The sequence below is a fragment of the Crinia signifera genome, chromosome 2 (assembly GCF_055691185.1).
Source record: "Crinia signifera chromosome 2, ASM5569118v1, whole genome shotgun sequence".
Classification (NCBI taxonomy): domain Eukaryota; kingdom Metazoa; phylum Chordata; class Amphibia; order Anura; family Myobatrachidae; genus Crinia; species Crinia signifera.
In genome coordinates this window covers 56,107,404-56,128,060 of record NC_139218.1, presented here as the reverse complement: position 1 = coordinate 56,128,060, position 20,657 = coordinate 56,107,404, and the positions used below count along the sequence as shown (strand labels likewise).

At 48.4% G+C, this 20,657-nt stretch overlaps 1 protein-coding gene across 1 annotated transcript in view; it reads right to left on the bottom strand.

The window, feature by feature from the left end:
• LOC146059702 (uncharacterized) overlaps positions 1–8,007 on the bottom strand; it is a 30,583-nt gene extending 22,576 nt beyond the window's left edge. Inside the window, exon 1 of the mRNA XM_083172161.1 lies at positions 7,869–8,007. The gene's annotated coding sequence lies outside the window, so the exon portion shown is untranslated. The remainder of the gene's footprint in view (positions 1–7,868) is intronic.
• Between the last annotated feature and the right edge of the window lie 12,650 nt (positions 8,008–20,657).

The following is a 20,657-nucleotide window of genomic DNA, read 5'->3' as shown; positions in this document are numbered from 1 at the left end:
TGATTGACCGCTAGGCGGCCAATGGAATCATTCTGAGAAGAGGCGCGGAAGATGAAACATCTCTGCGTCTCTTCAGTCCGAGAGCGGGTACCAGCCGGGAGCAGCGCGTCTGCCGGAGAGGATGCCGATGTCGTCGCCGGGGACCAGGTGAGTAGGATTTCCTTCCTTCGGAACCCCTTTTGGACTTCTTCAGATCCTGGACCCCGGAGACATCAGCCCTGGAGCCCAGGACCCCGGACCAGCCCCGGAACCAGGACCAAGGCCCCGGAACCGGACTCTTCTGTCCAGGAGCCCCGGACCCAGGATCCAGGGACCGACCTACGGGCTCAAGGTAGGTAAGTATCAGTGTGTGTGTTATGTGTGTATTAAACTTTTATTTTTCAGGGTGTCAGTGTGTTTTATTTAACTATTTTTTGTACTGTAGAACTACAAGTGCCAGCGGGCCCTTTAATGCCCCGCATGCTGGGACTTGTGGTTCTCCAAGTCCCAGCATGCGGGGTAGGCTTGCTGGGACTCATAGTTCTACAGTAGAAAACAATAGTTTTTCTTCTATTTTTTACACTATCCATCAGCCCGATGCCCACCACCCAGGGGCATCGGGGACAGCCCCGGACTTTCAGCATGGGCTGGTAAGTCCTGGAGGGGGGGACCCCTTCATTGGGGGGGTCCCCACTTCCCCAGGACCCCTGCCCATGCTGACCAGCCACGGGGATAATGCTTTGGCCGCGGGACCTTATATAATAAGTGTCCCCCGGCTGTGGCATTACCCTGCTGGCTGGTTGGGTCTGGTGCTGGTTCTTAAAATATGGGGGACCCCTAGTCATTTTGTCCCCCGTATTTCGGGAACCAGCGCCGGACCTTGAGCCTGGTGCTGGTTTCATTAAATCAAGGGGACCCCTATTTGTCGGGGACCCTGATTTTATGTCACCAGCACCGGCTCAATGAGCCCGGGGCTGGTTATGCTCTGGCGGGGGACCCCGCACTGTTTTTTTATTTTAATTTGAGATTTCCTGCAAACGTGCGATTTTCAGACATGAAAATCGCACATTTTCAGGACTAAATACATCGCACCAACTCGCACCTATTCGCAGTATTTGGCCCGTTTTTCGCATCTCATTAAATATGCGAAACACGGGCCAATCTTGCGATTTTCAAAAGTGCAAAGTGGTGCGATAAAAAAAAATGCGGATTTATCACAATCCATAGAATGTCAACCAATGATGGGAACAATACAATAATAGGACATTGTGGATGAAAGCATAACACCAGCTCCTAGCTTATACTGTGAACAACCGGCTAGCACAATAACTCTAAATGATTCCAACTGTCTCTGACATAAACATCACTTGTCATACACTTTTACACTGACTCAGTATCTCAGAGACTAACTTTACAGGTGCTGGCTAATGGGAATAACCACATGTGCTGTATGTAGCATATTTACTTATAACTCTACAATACCTTCCATGCACAATGATACCACACACAACCACACAAATGGAGCAGTGCACTGCGAGTTGGGGCCCTTCTATATCATACCTCCCAACTGTCACGATTTTAGAGGGACAGTCCCGATTTTCGGGTCCTGTCCCGCTGTCCCACCCGCGGCAGGCATTGTCCCGCTGTGGGGGGTGGCAGTTGGGAGACCCCCCAACCTAGTAGAATAGACGCTGTGCGCATGCGCACAGCGTCTATTCTCGTATGAAAATGAGGTTGCGGCTAATTAGCATAAGCCGCAATCTCATTTGCATACGCCCCGCCCCCTTTTCGGGCGCTCGCACGGCTTCGCCGCGTGAGTGTCCCTATTTCTACAGGTCAGAAGTTGGGAGGTATGCTATATTGATATCAGCATGGCTTGGAAGCACTCTGTCCAGTTTACAGCTTTGCAGGAGTTGTTAATCCTTTGCAGGAAAGTAGAACAATTCCAGTGTGTACACGTGTATGCAGCAACAAATAGTAATTCCTCAGCATGTATCCTTGCTTAAGTGTATCCTGAGACTTGCAGTTCCACAGCTTTTGTTTATCATCAGGGGAATACCATGGAGTATAAGTTCAAATGCATGATGCTTGCTGCATATTTACCTGCCCTCCCATCTATCCCTAACTCTTCAGCCCTTATGGCCAGACATAGTCCAAACCCAACTTAAATAACAGCTACTTATCTGCAGACATGGGGATCACAAGACTTGAACTTGATTCTCATTCAAGATGGCTGACTTGCAATGTGTCCTTCCTCAGAGGTGCATGCAAGCCTCTCCCTGGTGCTCCTTACTGTCACTTCACAGCACTCCCCCTGGCTCTGGAATCCTTCTTCAAACTGTGAGTTCTGTCTATATCAAGAATATTGTGCCTTCTTGAACTGGGTCCCCTCTCCTGGACTTCTCACACAGCACAGTCTCTCTCTCTGGATACTCTTTGATCTCCTCTCCCTCATGACATGCACTTGCACTGGGGGATTCCAGTCCTCCCACACACAGATCCGTTTTTTAGCTCCTCCCCCTTTTACAGTGGCCTCCTGGGAGGTGTAGTTTCTCTTCCTGGAATGTTAAAAGACATTGGGCCAGATTCTCTAAGCTTCAAAAGTGATAAAATGGAAAGTGATAAACAGCCAGCCAATCAGCTCCTACCTGCCATGTCACAGACTGTGTTTGAAAAATGTCAGACAGGAGCTGATTGGCTGGCTGTTTATCACTGTCCATTTTATCACTTTTGAAGCTTAGAGAATCTGGCCCCTAGTCCATCTCTCTCCTTATTTGTGTAGAAGTTATTAGTAGCCTCTGGGCAGGGGCGGGCTGGGCCGGGGGGCAGGGTGCCATCTGCCCCCCAGGCCGCTCTGGCTGGTGTGCTGCGGGCCGCGCCGCCGCGGCCGTGTCCGAGGCCGCCTTACCGGTTGTTTTTTTCACTGCCGGCGGCCATGTTCCTGTGGTCTTTTAAATGATGTCTCCGGCCACAGGAACATGGCCGCCGGCCTCCACGGCTACGTGGAGGAGGGCCCGGCAGCCTGTTCCCTCTTATCCCCGGCGGCAGTGGTAGACGCTGGGTGGGGACGTCATGACGATGACGCCTCCCACCCACGCGTCTGCAGAGACTGGAGGAAGGCAGGGGCCGCAGGACAAGTCGTGGGGGCCGCTTCAGGAGGCCGCAGAGAGGGGAATTGAAATTCGTGGAGCCGCAGCAGGACAGGAGGAGCTGCCTGAGGGATAAAACAGTAAGTTAACATTAAACACCTAAAACGACATATCTGCTGTTTCATGTATATTAATAATTATGCAATGACACCACAGGCTGCTCCCCCTGTATAATAATTTGTGTCATGGCATTACTATTAATAATAGAAATGCCATGACACAAATTATTATACAGGGGGAGCAGCCTGTGGTGTCATGGCATTACTTTTATATTATACAGGGGGAGCAGCCTGTGGTGTCATTATTATTGTACGGGGGAGCAGCCTGTGGTGTCATGGCATTATGCCATGATACCACAGGCTGCTCCCTCTATATTATAATAATAATGCCATGACACCACAGGCTGCTTCCCCTGTATAATATAAAAGTAATGCCATGACACCACAGGCTGCTCCCTCTGTATAATAATAATGCAATGACGCCACAGGCTGCTCCCCCTGTATAATAATTTGTGTCATGGCATTACAATTGTTATATTATACAGTGGGCGCAGCCTGTGGTGTCTTTGCATTATTATTATACAGCGGTAGCAGCCTGTGGTGTCATTGCATTATTTATATACAGCGGGAGCAGCCAGTGGTGTCATTGCATTATTATTATACAGCGGGAGCAGCCTGTGGTGTCTTTGCATTATTATTATACAGCGGGAGCAGCCTGTGGTGTCATTGCATTATTATTATACAGAGGGAGCAGCCAGTGGTGTCATGGCATTACTTTTATATTATACAGGGGAAGCAACCGGTGGTGTCATAATTATTATTGTACAGGGGGGAGCAGCCTGGGGTGTCATGGCATTATGCCATGACACCCCAGGCTGCTCCCTCTGTATAATAATAATAATGGCATGACACCACAGGCTGCTCCCCCTGTATAATATAAAAGTAATGCCATGGCACCACAGGCTGCTCCCTCTGTATAATAATAATGCAATGACACCACAGGCTGCTCCCCCTGTATAATAATTTGTGTCATGGTATTACTATTATTATATTATACAGCGGGAGCAGCCTGTGGTGTCATTGCATTATTATTATACAGCGGGAGCAGCATGTGGTGTCATTGCATTATTATTATACAGAGGGAGCAGCCAGTGGTGTCATGGTATTACTTTTATATTATACAGCGGGAGGAACCTGTGGTGTCATAATTATTATTGTACAGGGGGAGCACCCTGTGGTGTCATGGCATTATGCCATGACACCACAGGCTGCTCCCTCTGTATAATAATAAAGGCATGACACCACAGGCTGCTCCCCCTGTATAATAATAATAATGCCATGACAGCACAGGCTGCTCCCCCTGTACAATGATAATAATGCCATGACACCACAGGCTGCTCCCTCTGTATAATATAATAATAGTAATGCCATGACACAAATTATTATACAGGGGGAGCAGCCTGTGGCATCATGGCATTATTATTATACAGGGGGAGCAGCCTGTGGCATCATGGCATTATTATTATACAGGGGGAGCAGCCTGTGGTGTCCTGTCTTTTACGCAGGGGTGCAGCCTGTGGTGTCCTGTTCTTTATTTATGCAGGAGAGCAGCCTGTGGTGTCCTGTTCTTTATATATGCAGGAGAGCAGCCTGTGGTGTCCTGTTATTTATTTATGCAGGAGAGCAGCCTGTGGTGTCCAGATCGTTATTTATGCAGGAGAACAGCCAGTGGTGTCCTCTTCTATTTTTTATGCAGGTGAGCAGCCAGTGGGATAGTGGGAAGCCAGGCAAATTTTCAGTGTGCCATGTCCCGCACCCCTCTCAGTGGCCATTCTCCTACAAAGCCGGGCTGATACATACAAAACCTCGGCTGCCACAATCGGAGCTTCTGCACTTGCGCAAAATCTCAGTTAACCTGGAGCCACATGACAATAATGCCAGGGGGTAGTGTCACTAGTCCCCCTGCATCATATATTAGGCTTTTAATTTTTTTAATTAAAAACCTGCATTTAACAATGCGCTACTTATGGGCCACTTATGCGCTACTTATGGGCCAGTGCTCTAGACTTGCCCCCCAGGCTAAAAGTTGCCAGCCAGCCCCTGCCTCTGGGTGCTCAAGTCCATCTGCAGCACTCCCAGGGGTTACACAAGTACATTACACATTGCATTACCAGTACCTTACACATTGCATTACCAGTACCTTACACATTGCATTACCGGTACCTTACACATTGCATTACCGGTACCTTACACATTGCATTACCGGTACCTTACACATTGCATTACCGGTACCTTACACATTGCATTACCGATGCCTTACACATTGCATTACCGGTGCCTTACACATTGCATTACCGGTACCTTACACATTGCATTACCGGTACCTTACACATTGCATTACCGGTAACTTACACATTGCATTACCGGTACCTTACACATTGCATTACCGGTGCCTTACACATTGCATTACCGGTGCCTTACACATTGCATTACCGGTACCTTACACATTGCATTACCAGTACCTTACACATTGCATTACCAGTACCTTACACATTGCATTGCATTACAAGTACATTACACATTGCATTACTAGTACCTTACACATTGCATTACCAGTACATTACACATTGCATTACCAGTACCTTACACATTGCATTACCAGTACCTTACACATTGCATTACCAGTACCTTACACATTGCATTACTAGTACCTTACACATTGCATTACAAGTACATTACACATTGCATTACAAGTACATTACACATTGCATTACAAGTACATTACACATTGCATTACCAGTACCTTACACATTGCATTACCAGTACCTTACACAGTGGCGTAACTATAGCACCGCAGCCCCCGCGGTCGCGCGGGGGGGGGGGGTTTGCTGTGCATGTGGGGGCGCCGGGGGGCTGCGGTGCTATAGTAATGCCCCCGCCCCTTTACCTGTCTGCGCGTCCCTCTGAAACTGTCTGCGGTATGGCGGCGGACATTTTATCGTGGTCCGTCTGCATAGAATTAATTGAAGCCAGGAGGGGAGCCGGGACGCGCTGCAGCGCAGACAGGTAAACCTGCGGCGATGGGGGGGCACGGGCGGCCGGGGGAGGGAGGCCGACGGGGAGGCGCCCCCCCATTAACGGCGGGGGGGGGGGGGGCGCCACAAAGCAAGCTACGCCACTGACCTTACACATTGCATTACCAGTACCTTACACATTGCATTACCAGTACCTTACACATTGCATTACCAGTACCTTACACATTGCATTACAAGTACATTACACATTGCATTACAAGTACCTTACACATTGCATTACCAGTACCTTACACATTGCATTACTAGTACCTTACACATTGCATTACTAGTACCTTACACATTGCATTACAAGTACATTACACATTGCATTACCAGTTCCTTACACATTGCATTACAAGTACATTACACATTGCATTACAAGTACATTACACATTGCATTACCGGTACCTTACACATTGCATTACCAGTACCTTACACATTGCATTACCAGTACCTTACACATTGCATTACCAGTACCTTACACATTGCATTACCAGTACATTACACATTGCATTACCAGTACCTTACACATTGCATTACAAGTACCTTACACATTGTATTACAAGTACATTACACATTGCATTACTAGTACCTTACACATTGCAGTGCATTTAATTATGCACACAGTATCTGCTCATTGCCCATTCATCAATCAGGAGCACACTCACATGATATAATCAGCCACCAAATGACTGATGGGGGCTGAAAAATCTACAAATAAGCTCAATGTTTGAGTACAGTACAGAGAAGATATAACCCATTACAACTATATATTCCCAAAGGGTATTGAAAAATGTCCAGTCACCCCAACCATGAGCATGGGTGGCCAACCAATCAGCGGCGAAGAGCCGAAAACTCTGTAAGACAAAGAGCCGATACGCCAGTTTCATCTATCTGGCCAGCGCGCCATATCTTTCAGTCTCACACGCTGTTCACCAAGAATGGGATGCACGTACATGTGAGACAATTGCGCATCCCTGCACGGAAGATATGATAGATGAAACTGGCTAAACCTGTAAAAAAATTTTTATATATATATATATATATATATATATATATATGCATTTAACATCAAGTACATATATATATATATATATATATATATATATACACACACACACACCTTTTTCTTTTTAATGCATTAAGAGAGCCCTATTTACCACGGGCACAGCCAGGAGGGCTCGGAATGGCAGGCGGTGGTGCAGAAGTAGGAGCCGGAGACGTACAGTAGGTGTTCAAATTGTCCCAGCGCTGCCAGGACACGGCAGTGGGAGGAGGAGCACAATGAGTGACCCGGCGCCGGCACATGCGCTGTCGTGCTAGGAGGATGCTGGCATCAGCGTCTTCCAGCACCATTTACAGACTAATGAAAGACTTCTTCCTAGCGTGACAGCGCATGCGCCAGCCGCCGGGTCACTCTTTGTGCTCCCACTGCCGATTTGAACGCAAAGCCGTGGGTTGGCCACCCCTGCACTAGAGGGTTATGGCAGGGACAATAAAAATATATAATTTGTCATTCTGTTAAAACTGAAGAAAGATAATGAACATTATGTATATTAACACTTCCCTAATAATAATAATATTATTATATTACATATTTTACCATCGTAGGGGAGACTATGTGCAAGATGACTCCTGCCTAGTTAGTGACACCGGGTAGAGGTTACCTTGCTTGGCACGATTAGAGCCGGTCCCACCAATCATTACCGTAACCGTTCAGGAGTCTTCTCAGTTCTGTGGGATGGATAACAAAGATCAGGCAACACAAATGTAACTTTGACTATTTATTCTGGGCCTGCAACAAGGGGTGTCAGCCCTTCTCGCCTCAGTACCAGGCAAATACCTTGACACAAATTATGTCAATGCAGCATAATAAATACAAAACCAACGCTAATCACCGTAGTAGTCAAACAGCAAACTTCAACATCAGCGTTAGTGAGTGCACTCGTGCAGGGGACTATTCGGTCTTCGCTGTGTTACTGCCCTATGGAGGGGGTCATATGACTCCTTATTTTCTGACTATGTGCCTGAGGAGACACTTATACCACTATTGTATGCTTCTACGATGTTAAAGGCAGTATCACCATCGAATCGAATAAGACAGAAATCACACTCTAACATTACTATCACAGTATCCTCAAACCGCATATACCCGGGTACTCTTTATTGCTAGGCCGGCCAGTCCTGAGAAGAGCCTATGCATAGGACTTAATGTCTAGGGAGGATGATACTTTGCTCTAAAAAGGCACTGTTCTGCAAGCCTATATACGGCTTCACTTTTATCCTTAGGCCACCGTGTGGCACTGTTGCTCCAGAGAAACCTTGCTTTAATTCCGGTTGGTAGAGTAGTAAATACTGGCGAAGCAGTGTAATTAAGGGCTGACTGCAGCGCTGGTAAATGTATGTCCCAGATTTTTTTGTAGGGTATGCAGAGGAATATTAAACAGTTCTTGAGGAAAAATATATATGATCCTTGCACTTTTCTTTAAAAACAGCCAATACTTTATTTCTATTGGCAGAGTGTCTATAAGTACGTGCAGTGTGGTTGTCAGACCTCACACTTAGAAGATATAACCAAATGAAGGGTTTATTCAAGTGGCAGGCTTGTAGGTTACAACAGTACTTTAGTAGTTAACTTCAAGCGGTAATACAAACTGGTACATTGGGAACGACAGTCTCTGGTTGTTACTTAGCTGTAGCGTTTTGGCGCGTGCAGGGTCAATGACAGTTTGCTGGTTTACGCTGCGGTATCTCTCCCAGTCTCGCTGCTGCCAATGATGACTGATCTCCCTGTGCAAAAGGTCACGCTGGTAACGGGATTACAGCGGGGACTTGCTCCTATGCGCTCCGGTGCACGTGGAGCTACAAACAGCATGGACGGAGTCACATACGCTCTGAGGCACACACTACGCGGGGACTTCCTAACAGGAAAGGGAACGCTGCCAGCAGGGTCAGGGGTCTCTGCCCTGCTATACGCTTAAGCGAGCTGTCACTCAAGGTGACGCCTAGCTACGTTGCTGCAAGGGGACAAGGCAGACTGTAAGCCTTACACTAGACAGTGTATGGAGACAGGCGCTGAGCGCTGCAATCTAACACTCCCCCTCGCTCAAGGCTGTCTTCGGCTACATAAAAGAACTTAATACAGTGCTTTGTCCTTTTGTGATACCTGTAACCGAAAATATGGTTAGAGAGAAAAGACATTCAGAACATCAAAACTTCAAATCAACATTTTGAACTTAGACAAGTCCACAGTCCTTCACGAACTTAATAAGCAAGTTTGTCGACAGTCCTTTAGTAAGCATGTCAGCGACATTCTGTTCACTTGCAATGTATTCAACATCGATGGACTTGTTCTCCACTAGTTCTCTGATGAAGTGGTGTCTTATCGCGATGTGCTTCGACCTTCCATGGTGCTTGGTAGTACAGGAAAGATCTATTGCTCCCCTGTTGTCACATGCGATACTGATAGTCTCTTCTTCATAAAGTAGACCTAACTCACACAAAGTCTCTTTGATCCAGAGTGCTTCTTTCGATGTCTCTGTAAGAGCCATGTATTCGGCCTCAGTTGTTGAGAGAGCAACGGTTGGTTGTTTTCTACTCGCCCAACTAACTGCAGCTCCGGCCAGTGTGTACAGGTAACCGGTGTGGGAACGACGATCATCTTCATCTGCTCCCCAGTCGGCATCGCAGAAGACTTTCAAATTTGAATTGCTTGTCTTGGCGAATTTTAGTTTCAAGGAACTTGTACCTTTTAGGTATCTCAGGATCCTCTTCACTGCGATCCAGTGTTGTCTTCCAGGATTTATTGCAAATTGGCTCACCCGACTGACTGCATGAGTGATGTCTGGACGGGTTCCAATACTTGCATACATAAGACTTCCAACCACGTTCTTGTAAGGAACATCTTGCATTTCCTCTGCTTCTTCTTGTGTGGTTGGTGACATACCTTTTGTAATCTTGATGCTTTTGTCAATTGGTGTATTCACTGACTTGGAGTCTGCCATCCCATACTTCAAGATTGTTGCCTCGATGTACATTTGTTGGTCGACTGTGACTGTTCCCTTTTGCAAGTTTTGAACAATTCTCATGCCCAACAGATGATTGGCTGGACCTAAGTCTTTCAACTTGAATCTCTGTTTCAGTTGATCTCTTACACTTGTGATGTGATCTTCGTGACCTGCTATAAGTATATCATCCACATAGACTGCTATGATGAACAACTTTTCTCCCAGAGTTTTGTGATAAAGGCAGTGGTCAGTCTCTGATCTAATAAAATTCATTTCAAGTAGTACTGTGTCCAATTTTATGTACCAGCAACGACCACTCTGCTTTAGGCCGTATATGGATTTCTTCAGAAGACACACCTTTTCTGTCTGAAGTTCATCCTCATTATAATGATCTGGCGATTCCATGTAGATCTCTTCGAGTAGTTCTCCATTTAGGAACGCTGAGTCGAAGTCTAGTTGGTATAGCAGTAAGTCTTGTAAGGTGGCGACTGCAATTACTAACCTGAGAGTGTTATACCTCGCAACAGGTGAGTATATCTCCCCATAGTCAATTCCGGATCTCTGTGTGTATCCCTTAGCAACAAGACGGGCTTTGTAACGGGCAACTTCTCCGTCTGAATTTAACTTCTTGCAGAAGACCCACTTGTTCTTGACTGTCTTGCGGTTGCTTGGCCTATCTACTATGGTCCAAGTATCGTTCTCTCTCAGTGCTGATAGCTCTGTGTCTATTGCAGATTTCCATTTCTCCTTTGGTATATGCGCATAAGCTCTGCTCCCAAAGACACGGAGATGACTGATGTCTGGCTTCTTCCCAGACCAGGCCTCTAAGGGGGTTTTTCCCTTCACGGCCACTGTAGGTGTTCTGTTTTTCAGGTATACTGCAGTAGATACAGCTTCTGCCCAAAAACTCTTCTCCAGGCCAGCATCGTTCACCATCGCTCGTGCTCTTTCAACGATTGTTCGGTTCGCCCTTTCACTTACGCCATTCTGTTCAGGCGTGTAGGCCATCGTCAGCTGATGCTTTATGCCATGTTTTCTGAGAAAGTCGGTTAGAACTTAATTTTCGTACTCTCCCCCATTGTCGGACCTCAGGACCTTTAGCTTTAGGCCCGTCTGAGTTTCCACTAGGTTCTTGTACTCCACAATTTTCTTGACCACCTCACTTTTCTTCCTTATGAAGTATACGTGTGTCATTCTTGTGGCGTCATCGATGAGAGTCATGAAGTATTTGTAACCACTGGTTGACTCCTCTTCCATTGGTCCGCACACATCTGTGTGCACCAGAGCTAATTGTGTTTCTGCTCTGCCTGCTGACTTGGGAAATGGGTTGCGGGTCTGCTTGCCTTTTATGCAACTCTCGCACACAGGTCTTCCGGTGTCCTTCACTGTGATTCCTGTTGCCATTCCATCAGCTAATTTCTGGACATTATCATATCCTAAGTGTCCCAAACGTCTGTGCCAGAGTTCCATCGACTCATTTTCAGCAGAGGCTGCCAAAGCTACGCATTCATCTGTGTCTAGGACGTATAGTTGGTTGCATCGGGTTGCTGAAGCTATTACAGTCCCTCTTTCATTATGCACCATACACCTGCCCTTTGCAAACTGGACTCTGTAGCCTTTTGCCTCGAGTACGCTGATAGCGATGAGGTTACTTCCCAATTCTGGTACATACAGGACGTCTTGAATATCTGTGACTACTGTCTGTCCCTCAATTCTTAGTCTCACTGTGATTGTCCCAACATTTGACGCAGTAAGGACCTTTTCACCAATCCCGGTAACTGTTGTGGGTGTACACTGTGTTAAAGAATTGAACCACTCCTTGTTGCAGCTGAAGTGTCTAGAGGCTCCCGAGTCCATGTACCAGAGATCCCTCCTTGGCTTGTCTGTTACATTCAGTGCTGACTCGTTCTTCTTATCATGCCGCTTGTGCATGCCACTAGTGTTCTTCAGTCTGCATTCTGAAGCCTTGTGCCCTACTTTGTGGCACACATAACATTTGAATGTGCATTTCTTGGGTTTCGCACCCTTTGCTACTAAGGCAGAACCCTCAGCTATGGCATCCTTGTGGATTCTTTCTTGGAACTGTAGTAGTTTGGCTCTCACAACTTCAGTTGTAAGCTTGGTTTCATTTGACTCCAGTGCGACAACTAGGAAGTCAAATTCTTCTGTCAAGTTCTGCAGCATTACCATCGCCACTTCTTCCTCATCCACTTTTGCTCCTACACATGCCAATTGCTGAGCTATCGATAGTATCTTATCAATATAATCGTTCATGTCCTTGCATGCATTCAGCTTTGTTCCATACAGTGTGCGTCTCAGACTTATCCTTCTCATTAAGCCTTTATTCTCATAAGCACCTTGTAGAGTTGTCCACATGTCCTTAGCGGACTCCTTCCCACAGATAGTAGAATAAACATGCTGCTCCACAGCCAGGCCTATTGTGCCAATGGCCTTGTCTACCTCTTCTGGGTTTGGACTATCTCCTGGGGCTATTGTGACTTTCCATAGCTTCTCCCTCTTAAGCTGCATTTCCATAGCGAACTTCCATGTAGTATAATTCTCTGAGCCTTTGAGCTTTGGAAAGTTCATGCTATGCCCTGTACTGTGCATTCTCGTTAACTCTTCCACAAATGGCAATTCAGAAATAATTCCTTTGTGTTCTTTTATGTACTGCGCTAGCACTTTGTCTTTAGGGGGTTAATCTTCGCGCACGTGACGTGCTGGGCCCATAACCTATTGGCAGAGTGTCTATAAGTACGTGCAGTGTGGTTGTCAGACCTCACACTTAGAAGATATAACCAAATGAAGGGTTTATTCAAGTGGCAGGCTTGTAGGTTACAACAGTACTTTAGTAGTTAACTTCAAGCGGTAATACAAACTGGTACATTGGGAACGACAGTCTCTGGTTGTTACTTAGCTGTAGCGTTTTGGCGCGTGCAGGGTCAATGACAGTTTGCTGGTTTACGCTGCGGTATCTCTCCCAGTCTCGCTGCTGCCAATGATGACTGATCTCCCTGTGCAAAAGGTCACGCTGGTAACGGGATTACAGCGGGGACTTGCTCCTATGCGCTCCGGTGCACGTGGAGCTACAAACAGCATGGACGGAGTCACATACGCTCTGAGGCACACACTACGCGGGGACTTCCTAACAGGAAAGGGAACGCTGCCAGCAGGGTCAGGGGTCTCTGCCCTGCTATACGCTTAAGCGAGCTGTCACTCAAGGTGACGCCTAGCTACGTTGCTGCAAGGGGACAAGGCAGACTGTAAGCCTTACACTAGACAGTGTATGGAGACAGGCGCTGAGCGCTGCAATCTAACAATTTCCACCAACCAAATCAGAGAAAAAAATTTCTCTTTAAGGAAAAAATATAAAAAAATGCAGAGATTGCAATACACATTTAAAAACAGTTATTTCCACTTGAACAAACAAGATTATTTTGAGCTCACCGGACCTCCTAGGGGATTTTTCTCCTCTCCACTGATGTTATAAATCCTTTTGTCACACTAGGACTCCTCTTCTGGACGCCGCACTGCCACTGCGGCTGTTCTTCAGATTACCTCTGTGTGTTTGGGATAGTGGACAGGGGGCTGATGTCTCCAAGCTAGGTGCACTTCTGAAATGCGTCAAGAGGGGTTCCACTAATACCCAAATATCTGCCTGTCCTTTTGTCTGCTGACCGAATTATCTTCCCAGCCCCAATACCCAGCCTGGAGACATTGGGACGTTTGAGTAAACTGGGTGTCCGGCGGGACCATCTTCCTCACACCGAAGCACTGATTATAACATCTCACAGCGAGACCAGTGTGAAGCCTGTAAGCGCTTGTTCACTTACAGAGAACCGGACTATGTCACCTGTCAACGCAGTCAGAGGTCGAGAGGTACTCACATCTTGCGGAGGTTGCTCCCGGCGTTGACTCTCACAACAACAGAGTCACGCCGGTGGTAGCGACTGACCACCTACATACACACGACGGAGATTGCTCCCGGTGCCGGCTCTCATTCCAACAGAGCTATGCCGGTGGCAGCAACCAAGACGCTGTGCCTGCTTCCAATCCTTCTCAACCTTCCTCCTGCCTGACCAAGTGATCGTTTTCCCCACCTGTCCATACCATCGATCTCCATCCTGTGGCTCAACTGGGTGCTTAACTGGGACATTTGCACATATTACAACTAGAGATGAGCGGGTCCGGATCCCTGAGATCCGCCAGAGCCGAATATCGGGATCCGGGTCAGGATACGGGTCGGCTCAGGAGTTCCCGCCTGAATTCCGTACCAATAACGAGGCCGAACGTCATCATCGTGCTGTCGGATTCTCGCGGGATCTGGATTCTATATAAGACGCACGCGCGCCCCGCCATCTTTACTCCAGCATAGGAGAGGGAAGAGGGTGGTTGTGCTCTGTGCTGTGTGCTGTGCTATAATAATAATACATTATTTTGCTGCTGCTCACTCGATTAGGGTTTGCAGGGGCTGCTGTACACAAGTCCAGTGTACAGGGGCTGCAGTGGCCAGTGTACAAGGGGCTGTACAGGGGCTGTGTTCAGTGTGACAGGGCTTGTGTCCAGTGTGACAGGGCCTGTGTACAGTGTGACAGGGTCTGTGCCCAGTGTACAGGGTTTGTGTCCAGTGTACAGGGGCTGTGTCCAGTGTACAGGGGCTGTGTACAGGGGCTGTGTCCAGTGTAAAGGGGTTGTGTCCAGTGTACAGGGGCTGTGTGCAGGGGTTGTGTCCAGTGTACAGGGGCTGTGTCCAGTGTACAGGGGCTGTGAACAGGGGCTGTGTACAGGGGTTGTGTCCAGTGTGACAGGGCCTGTGTCCAGTGTGACAGGGGCTGTGTCCAGTGTACAGGGGCTGTGTACAGGGGCTGTTTCTAGTGTACAGGGGTTGTGTCCAGTGTACAGGAGCTGTGTACAGGAGCTGTGTCCAGGGGCAGTGTCCATTGTACAGGGGCTGTGTACAGGGGTTGTGTCCAGTGTGACAGGGCCTGTGTCCAGTGTACAGGAGCTGTGTCCAGAAGCTGTGTCCATTGTCCAGGGGCTGTGTCCAGGGTGACGGGCTGTGTCCAGGGGCAGTGTCCAGGGGCTGTGTCCAGGGGCAGTGTCCAAGGGGCTGTGTCCAGTGTGACAGGCTGTGTCCAGTGTAAAGTAAGGAAAATAAATAAAAGTAATAAATAAAATAAAAACACATTTTTGGAGGATGATGGAGGAGGAAATAGTGGGAGATCAGCAACCTGATAGAAGTGCTGAAGCTGCTACCACCAGTCATGACAAGGCCGATACCTCTTTGTATTTTTTGCTCTTTGGAGCATTTCTCTTTTTTGGGGATAATTTATTAAACTGCCACCCTGTCTGTCCCTGCAGTGCCGCTCTGCTTCCAAGATGTGCCAGGTTGGAAGTGTAAGGTCCACATGTATGTGATGCCCACTGCTGTCGCTTAGCTTAGTCATCCAGCTACCTCGGTATACCCTTTTGGCCCAACTACAGTAAATGAAAACAATTTTGTAAGCTGTGAAGTGATCAAAATTGACTAGAAATGAGTGGAAACTAATGTTATTGAGGTTAATAATACTTTAGGGGCAAAAACATGCCCAAATTCTGTTATTTTAGCAATTTTTAGCATTTTTTCATAAAAATCCAGATCCAAAACCAAAACCCACAAGGGTGGTTTTGCCAAAAACCAATCCAGATCCAAAACACGAAGGGAGATCCAGATCCAAAACCAAAACCCGAAAAAGTGGCCGCCGCACATCTCTAATTACAACTGCTGCTACAATCCAATTATAATATTTGGCCAACTTGATCTCTGGATACAAAATTGTTACCTGCCGAGAGTCCCCACTCAGTAGCGCACGCAGGGGGGGTTTCTGAGTACCCAGAAACCCCCCCAGGAGTCTAAGGGCCCTCAGCTGAAAGCTGAGGGTCCCCTCTTTCCATGGATACAAGAATTGTAAAAATCGGCCCTTGGGAACCAGAGATATCTGACTTCAAAGTAGTGGTCCCCATCCAAGCCTGTTAATTGTTATTCCCAGTCAGATATTTCAGGTTCTGTCTGACTTAAGGCCCCCATACACTATGCGATTTTGGGACGATTTCATCCGATTTCGGCACTTTGTGCCGATAATCGGATGAAATCGGCCCAAAATCGTAGGTATGTGACATTTGATCCGATCCGATGCGCGGTCCCGTGCGCATCGGACCGGATCAGGGAGGTCGGACGGTCTGTACATACGATCACGTCTGACCTCCCTGTATGCATATGCCTGCCACCTGACAGGCATATGCATACAGACACCGGGGGAGTAGTGGGGGCGGCCAGCGGCAGCGGTGGTGGGGGCGGCCAGCGGCAGCAGTGGTGGGGGCGGGCAGCGGCGGTGGGGACGGGCGGCGTGTGCGGTGAGCGCAGTGTACTTACACATAGCAGCAGCGGCGGGGACGGGACGCGCAGTGGCGGCTATTATATTTTTAAAATACTTGTCAAATGACCGGCCGCTCTCTGATTGGCCGGAGAGCTCTCAGCCAATCAGAGAGCGGCCGGTCATTTGACAAGTATTTTAAAAATATAATAGCCGCCACTGCGTGTCCCGTCCCCGCCGCTGCTGCTATGTGTAAGTACACTGCGCTCACCGCAAACGCCGCCCGTCCCCGCCGCCGCTGCCCGCCCCCACTACCGCCGCTGGCCGCCCCCACCACCGCTGCCCGTCCCCACTACTGCCGCTGCCCGCCCCCACTACTGCTCACCGCCCTGCAGCTCCCCGGGTTTTTTTTTACATGGGATAAATCGCATGCGATTTATCCCATGTAAAAATGGCACATCAAGTGCCAAATTGTATGTGAGCCTCCCGGGGAGCTGCCGGGCGGCTCGCAGGTAAATTGGGTCCGACTTGTCCCTAGGACAAGTCGGCCTAATGTATGGGGGCCTTTAGAGTTTTTCTGAGGGTATATTCCAAAAGCTGGGACTCTCCCCCTTTGAAGGGCCCTAGTAGCTTGTCTCTACTGTTCCCAGAACCAGAGATATCAGCCTTCCAGCAGCTGGTTACTGCCCCAGCTGCACACACCTGGTATGTAGTTTTATATACTCGTTGGCGGATTGCTCTGCCTCCTGAACTCTGAACCCCTAGTCCCCAATACCATTTGGTAGGTGGGATTCTCTAGTTTTTAATTCCATTAAAATTTAAGAAATCTATTTCCGGGAACTGGAGATATCTGCAGTCAAGCAAGCTGTCCTCACACCAGAAAATTATAAATAATAAGCCCACTCCACTACACACTCCTCCTCTTCATATTAAACATCCTCTACCACCCTGGAAGTTATGTATCAGAGCCCCTTTATTCAGCCCAATTCCCCCTTCTCCCACCCCATCTCCCACCATCTGTGCAGTAAAGGGGTAATTAGTGGAAATTACTGAGCCCTACATGCTGAGCGGTTTATATAACACCCCCTACCACCCGCGGGACATCAAAGCTTACCCCACCCCTACCACTGGAGGATCGGTAGGGGCCCCAATACATTGCTATGCCCAGGGGTGTACACTGCTGTTGACGCCCCTGTATGTATGTATATATGTATATATATATATATATATATATATATATATTTTATTATTATTATTATTTATATACATTTGGTCTATCTATAATACTTTAACTGACCCGGTATATACTGGGTCACCTAAGTGTCCGTCTCCGTGCTTTGCTCCGCCCCTCTGGAAACCCCCTTCTGAAAATCCTGCGTTTGCCACTGCCACGTTGTAACCAAATTACACAAAACTCAAGTGGGTAAGAACATTGGGGGTATACACTTAATGCTTATGTGATATACTGTGACAGGTATGATATTTGGCAATATTAGTATTGTAATATTATTATCATATATTTTACATTGTTCAATTTTTGTGCTTTTTTAATAAATTGTTATAGACATTGACAGTGCGCTCTCAGTTATATTGTGTATTTTTCAACTTGTTTTGTTTTTATGTGAGCAGCACACTAGCATGTTTATGCAGTAGATTAATATATACTAACTCATTTGGCAGTTTTAATTGATTGCGCCCGATATACTGGTGGTATAAGTTTTTTTAGCTGAATTACACTGCTTCACTTGTTTCTTGGAAAACAAATTGGGATTGAACTTTCCTATCTGGGTTTAGCAGCAGCAGGTGAAAAGAGCGCTTGAGGTTGTTGGGATTAACCCCTTTTAGTAAATACTGGCGGCTTTACCCCTTGGGACCGGGTCACAAGTAAGTCCCATTAACCTGCCAGCTCTCTGGCTGAGAAATAGAAGGTGGTATTGGCGAGATACTGGAGTCTGCTCCACGGGGCCAACGACAGTGGGACGGAATGGGCAATAGAGTACCTGTGAATCGATGCCAGCTCCAGCTGGGGGGGTAGACGAATCTTCAACAGTCCGTCGTGCACCCATTAGGGATCGCTAGTGTGGGCACCAGGCGTTGCCACAGTACCTTCGGCTACTGGGCTCCCAATGCTGCTGATCTCACAGTACTGCTGGGCTCTGTCTGCAGGGCTTTGTCACTGCTGGACTCTGTCTGCAGGGCTCAGTAACTGCTGGGCTCTGTCTGCTGGGCTCTGTCTGCAGGGCATTGTCACTGCTGGACTCTGTCTGCAGGGCTCAGTAACTGCTGGACTCTGTCTGCAGGGCTCAGTAACTGCTGGGCTCTGTAACTGCTGGGCTCTGTCTGCAGGGCTTTGTAATTGCTGGGCTCTGTCTCCCGGGGCACGCTCCAGCCTTCTCCTGCACCCCATGTCATACCTCCCAACTTTTGAAGTTGGGAGGTCAGGACGTTCGCGCGGCGAAGCCGTGCGTGCTCCCGAAAAGGGGGCGTGGCCTCGAGAAAAGGGGGCGTGGCCTCACGGGGTGACGCGAACTCCGGGCACGCCCCCGTTTTCGACGCTCGTCGGCGCTGAATAGATGCTGTGCGCATGCGCACAGCGTCTATTCTCGGCAAGCTGGGGGGGCTCCCAACTGTCCCCCCCACCGCAGGACAATGGCGGCCCCGGGCGGGACGCGGGAACGTCCCCGAATATCGGGACGTTCCCGCGGAAATCGTGACAGTTGGGAGGTATGCCATGTGAGTCCTTCTCTGCAGGCTTCTCACTACTTCCTCTTCCTGCCCTCACTGTCAATCAGATGATCACTTCCGTCCCCTGCTGCAATTAACCCTGGCTGGGCTGGCAGCATACATTGTGCTGGGGCATTGACCCCGGCCCTTACCAACTGTGGCACCTGGTGACTGATGTCACCTAATGTCAGGGTGTTACATATGTTCCTGTGGCTATCTAATAAACTGATCAGTCTTAAGGCCCCCACACACGGGACAACTTCAGGGCTATTTCTAAGCAATCTGATCACTTAGAGCACACATCGCCCTGTGTGTATACCCCCCCAACCCCCCCCCCCTCCTCCCCCCCTCCCCCCCTCCCCCACACAAAGGCAATGCACGGTCATGTGTCAACAGGCATATGTCCCGACTAGATCCTGGAGTCTATGCTTTGGAGCGAATGGTTACAGACTTTGAAGTTAACCTTACACTCACACTGAACCTCCCATTACAGACCCTGCCAAATGAGTCCAGAGCCCCAATATGTTTAACATAATCCACAGGCATAATATTATCAGGCATAAAACAAGAGACTGTTCCGGCGTAGGGAGACTAGCGCCACACTGCGAACTAGAAAATCAAAAACTCTGCCTACGCCTTCCACTAGGACCCCTGTACTGATGCCCATGTCCATAAAATTAATGTACAGCAGGGTCTCAAATGGGTCATAGGTGAAAGCCTTGAAGAGGCATATACCCAAACTGAACAGGAATCCAGGAAGTGTACAGGACTAGGGCGGGATGTATTAAAATACATCGCCGCCCTTCGCCGCCCCCCCGCCGCCCCCCCCGCCGCGATGCTGCCACATATGTACTAACATATGCGGCTGGCATCGCGGTGCGGTGACGGAGGCCCCCCGCGATACCTGTACACTGGTGTGCCGGGGGTCTCCGTCACCTCCCTGCCGCCACGCTCTCCCCTCACGTCGGGGACAGCTAAGCAAGCTGTCCCCGGCGCCTCCTCCTCCCCCCTGCAGCCGGAAGAATGTCCGGCTGCTTCACTAGGGGGAGGCAGGGCTTAGCTTCCGGGGTCCAGGAAGACCCTTCAGGAAGGTAAGCCAGAGGGGGGGTCGGCGAGGCGGCGGGTTTGCGTCGGCGGGCGGCGAAAAGAAGCCCATAGGCTTCTATATGGTATCGCCACCCAAAGGTGGCGATATCCTTCAGTGCGGTATCATTTTTGATACATTGGAAAATGCGGTAAAACCGGGGTTTTACCGCATTTTCCATTTGATACATCTCGCCCCTGGTCTGCATACATGTTGGGTCTGTACTGTACATGTGCAGTTCTGTGTCTCGGGGTGTAAAAGCCCCCATACACTATGCGATTTGGTCCC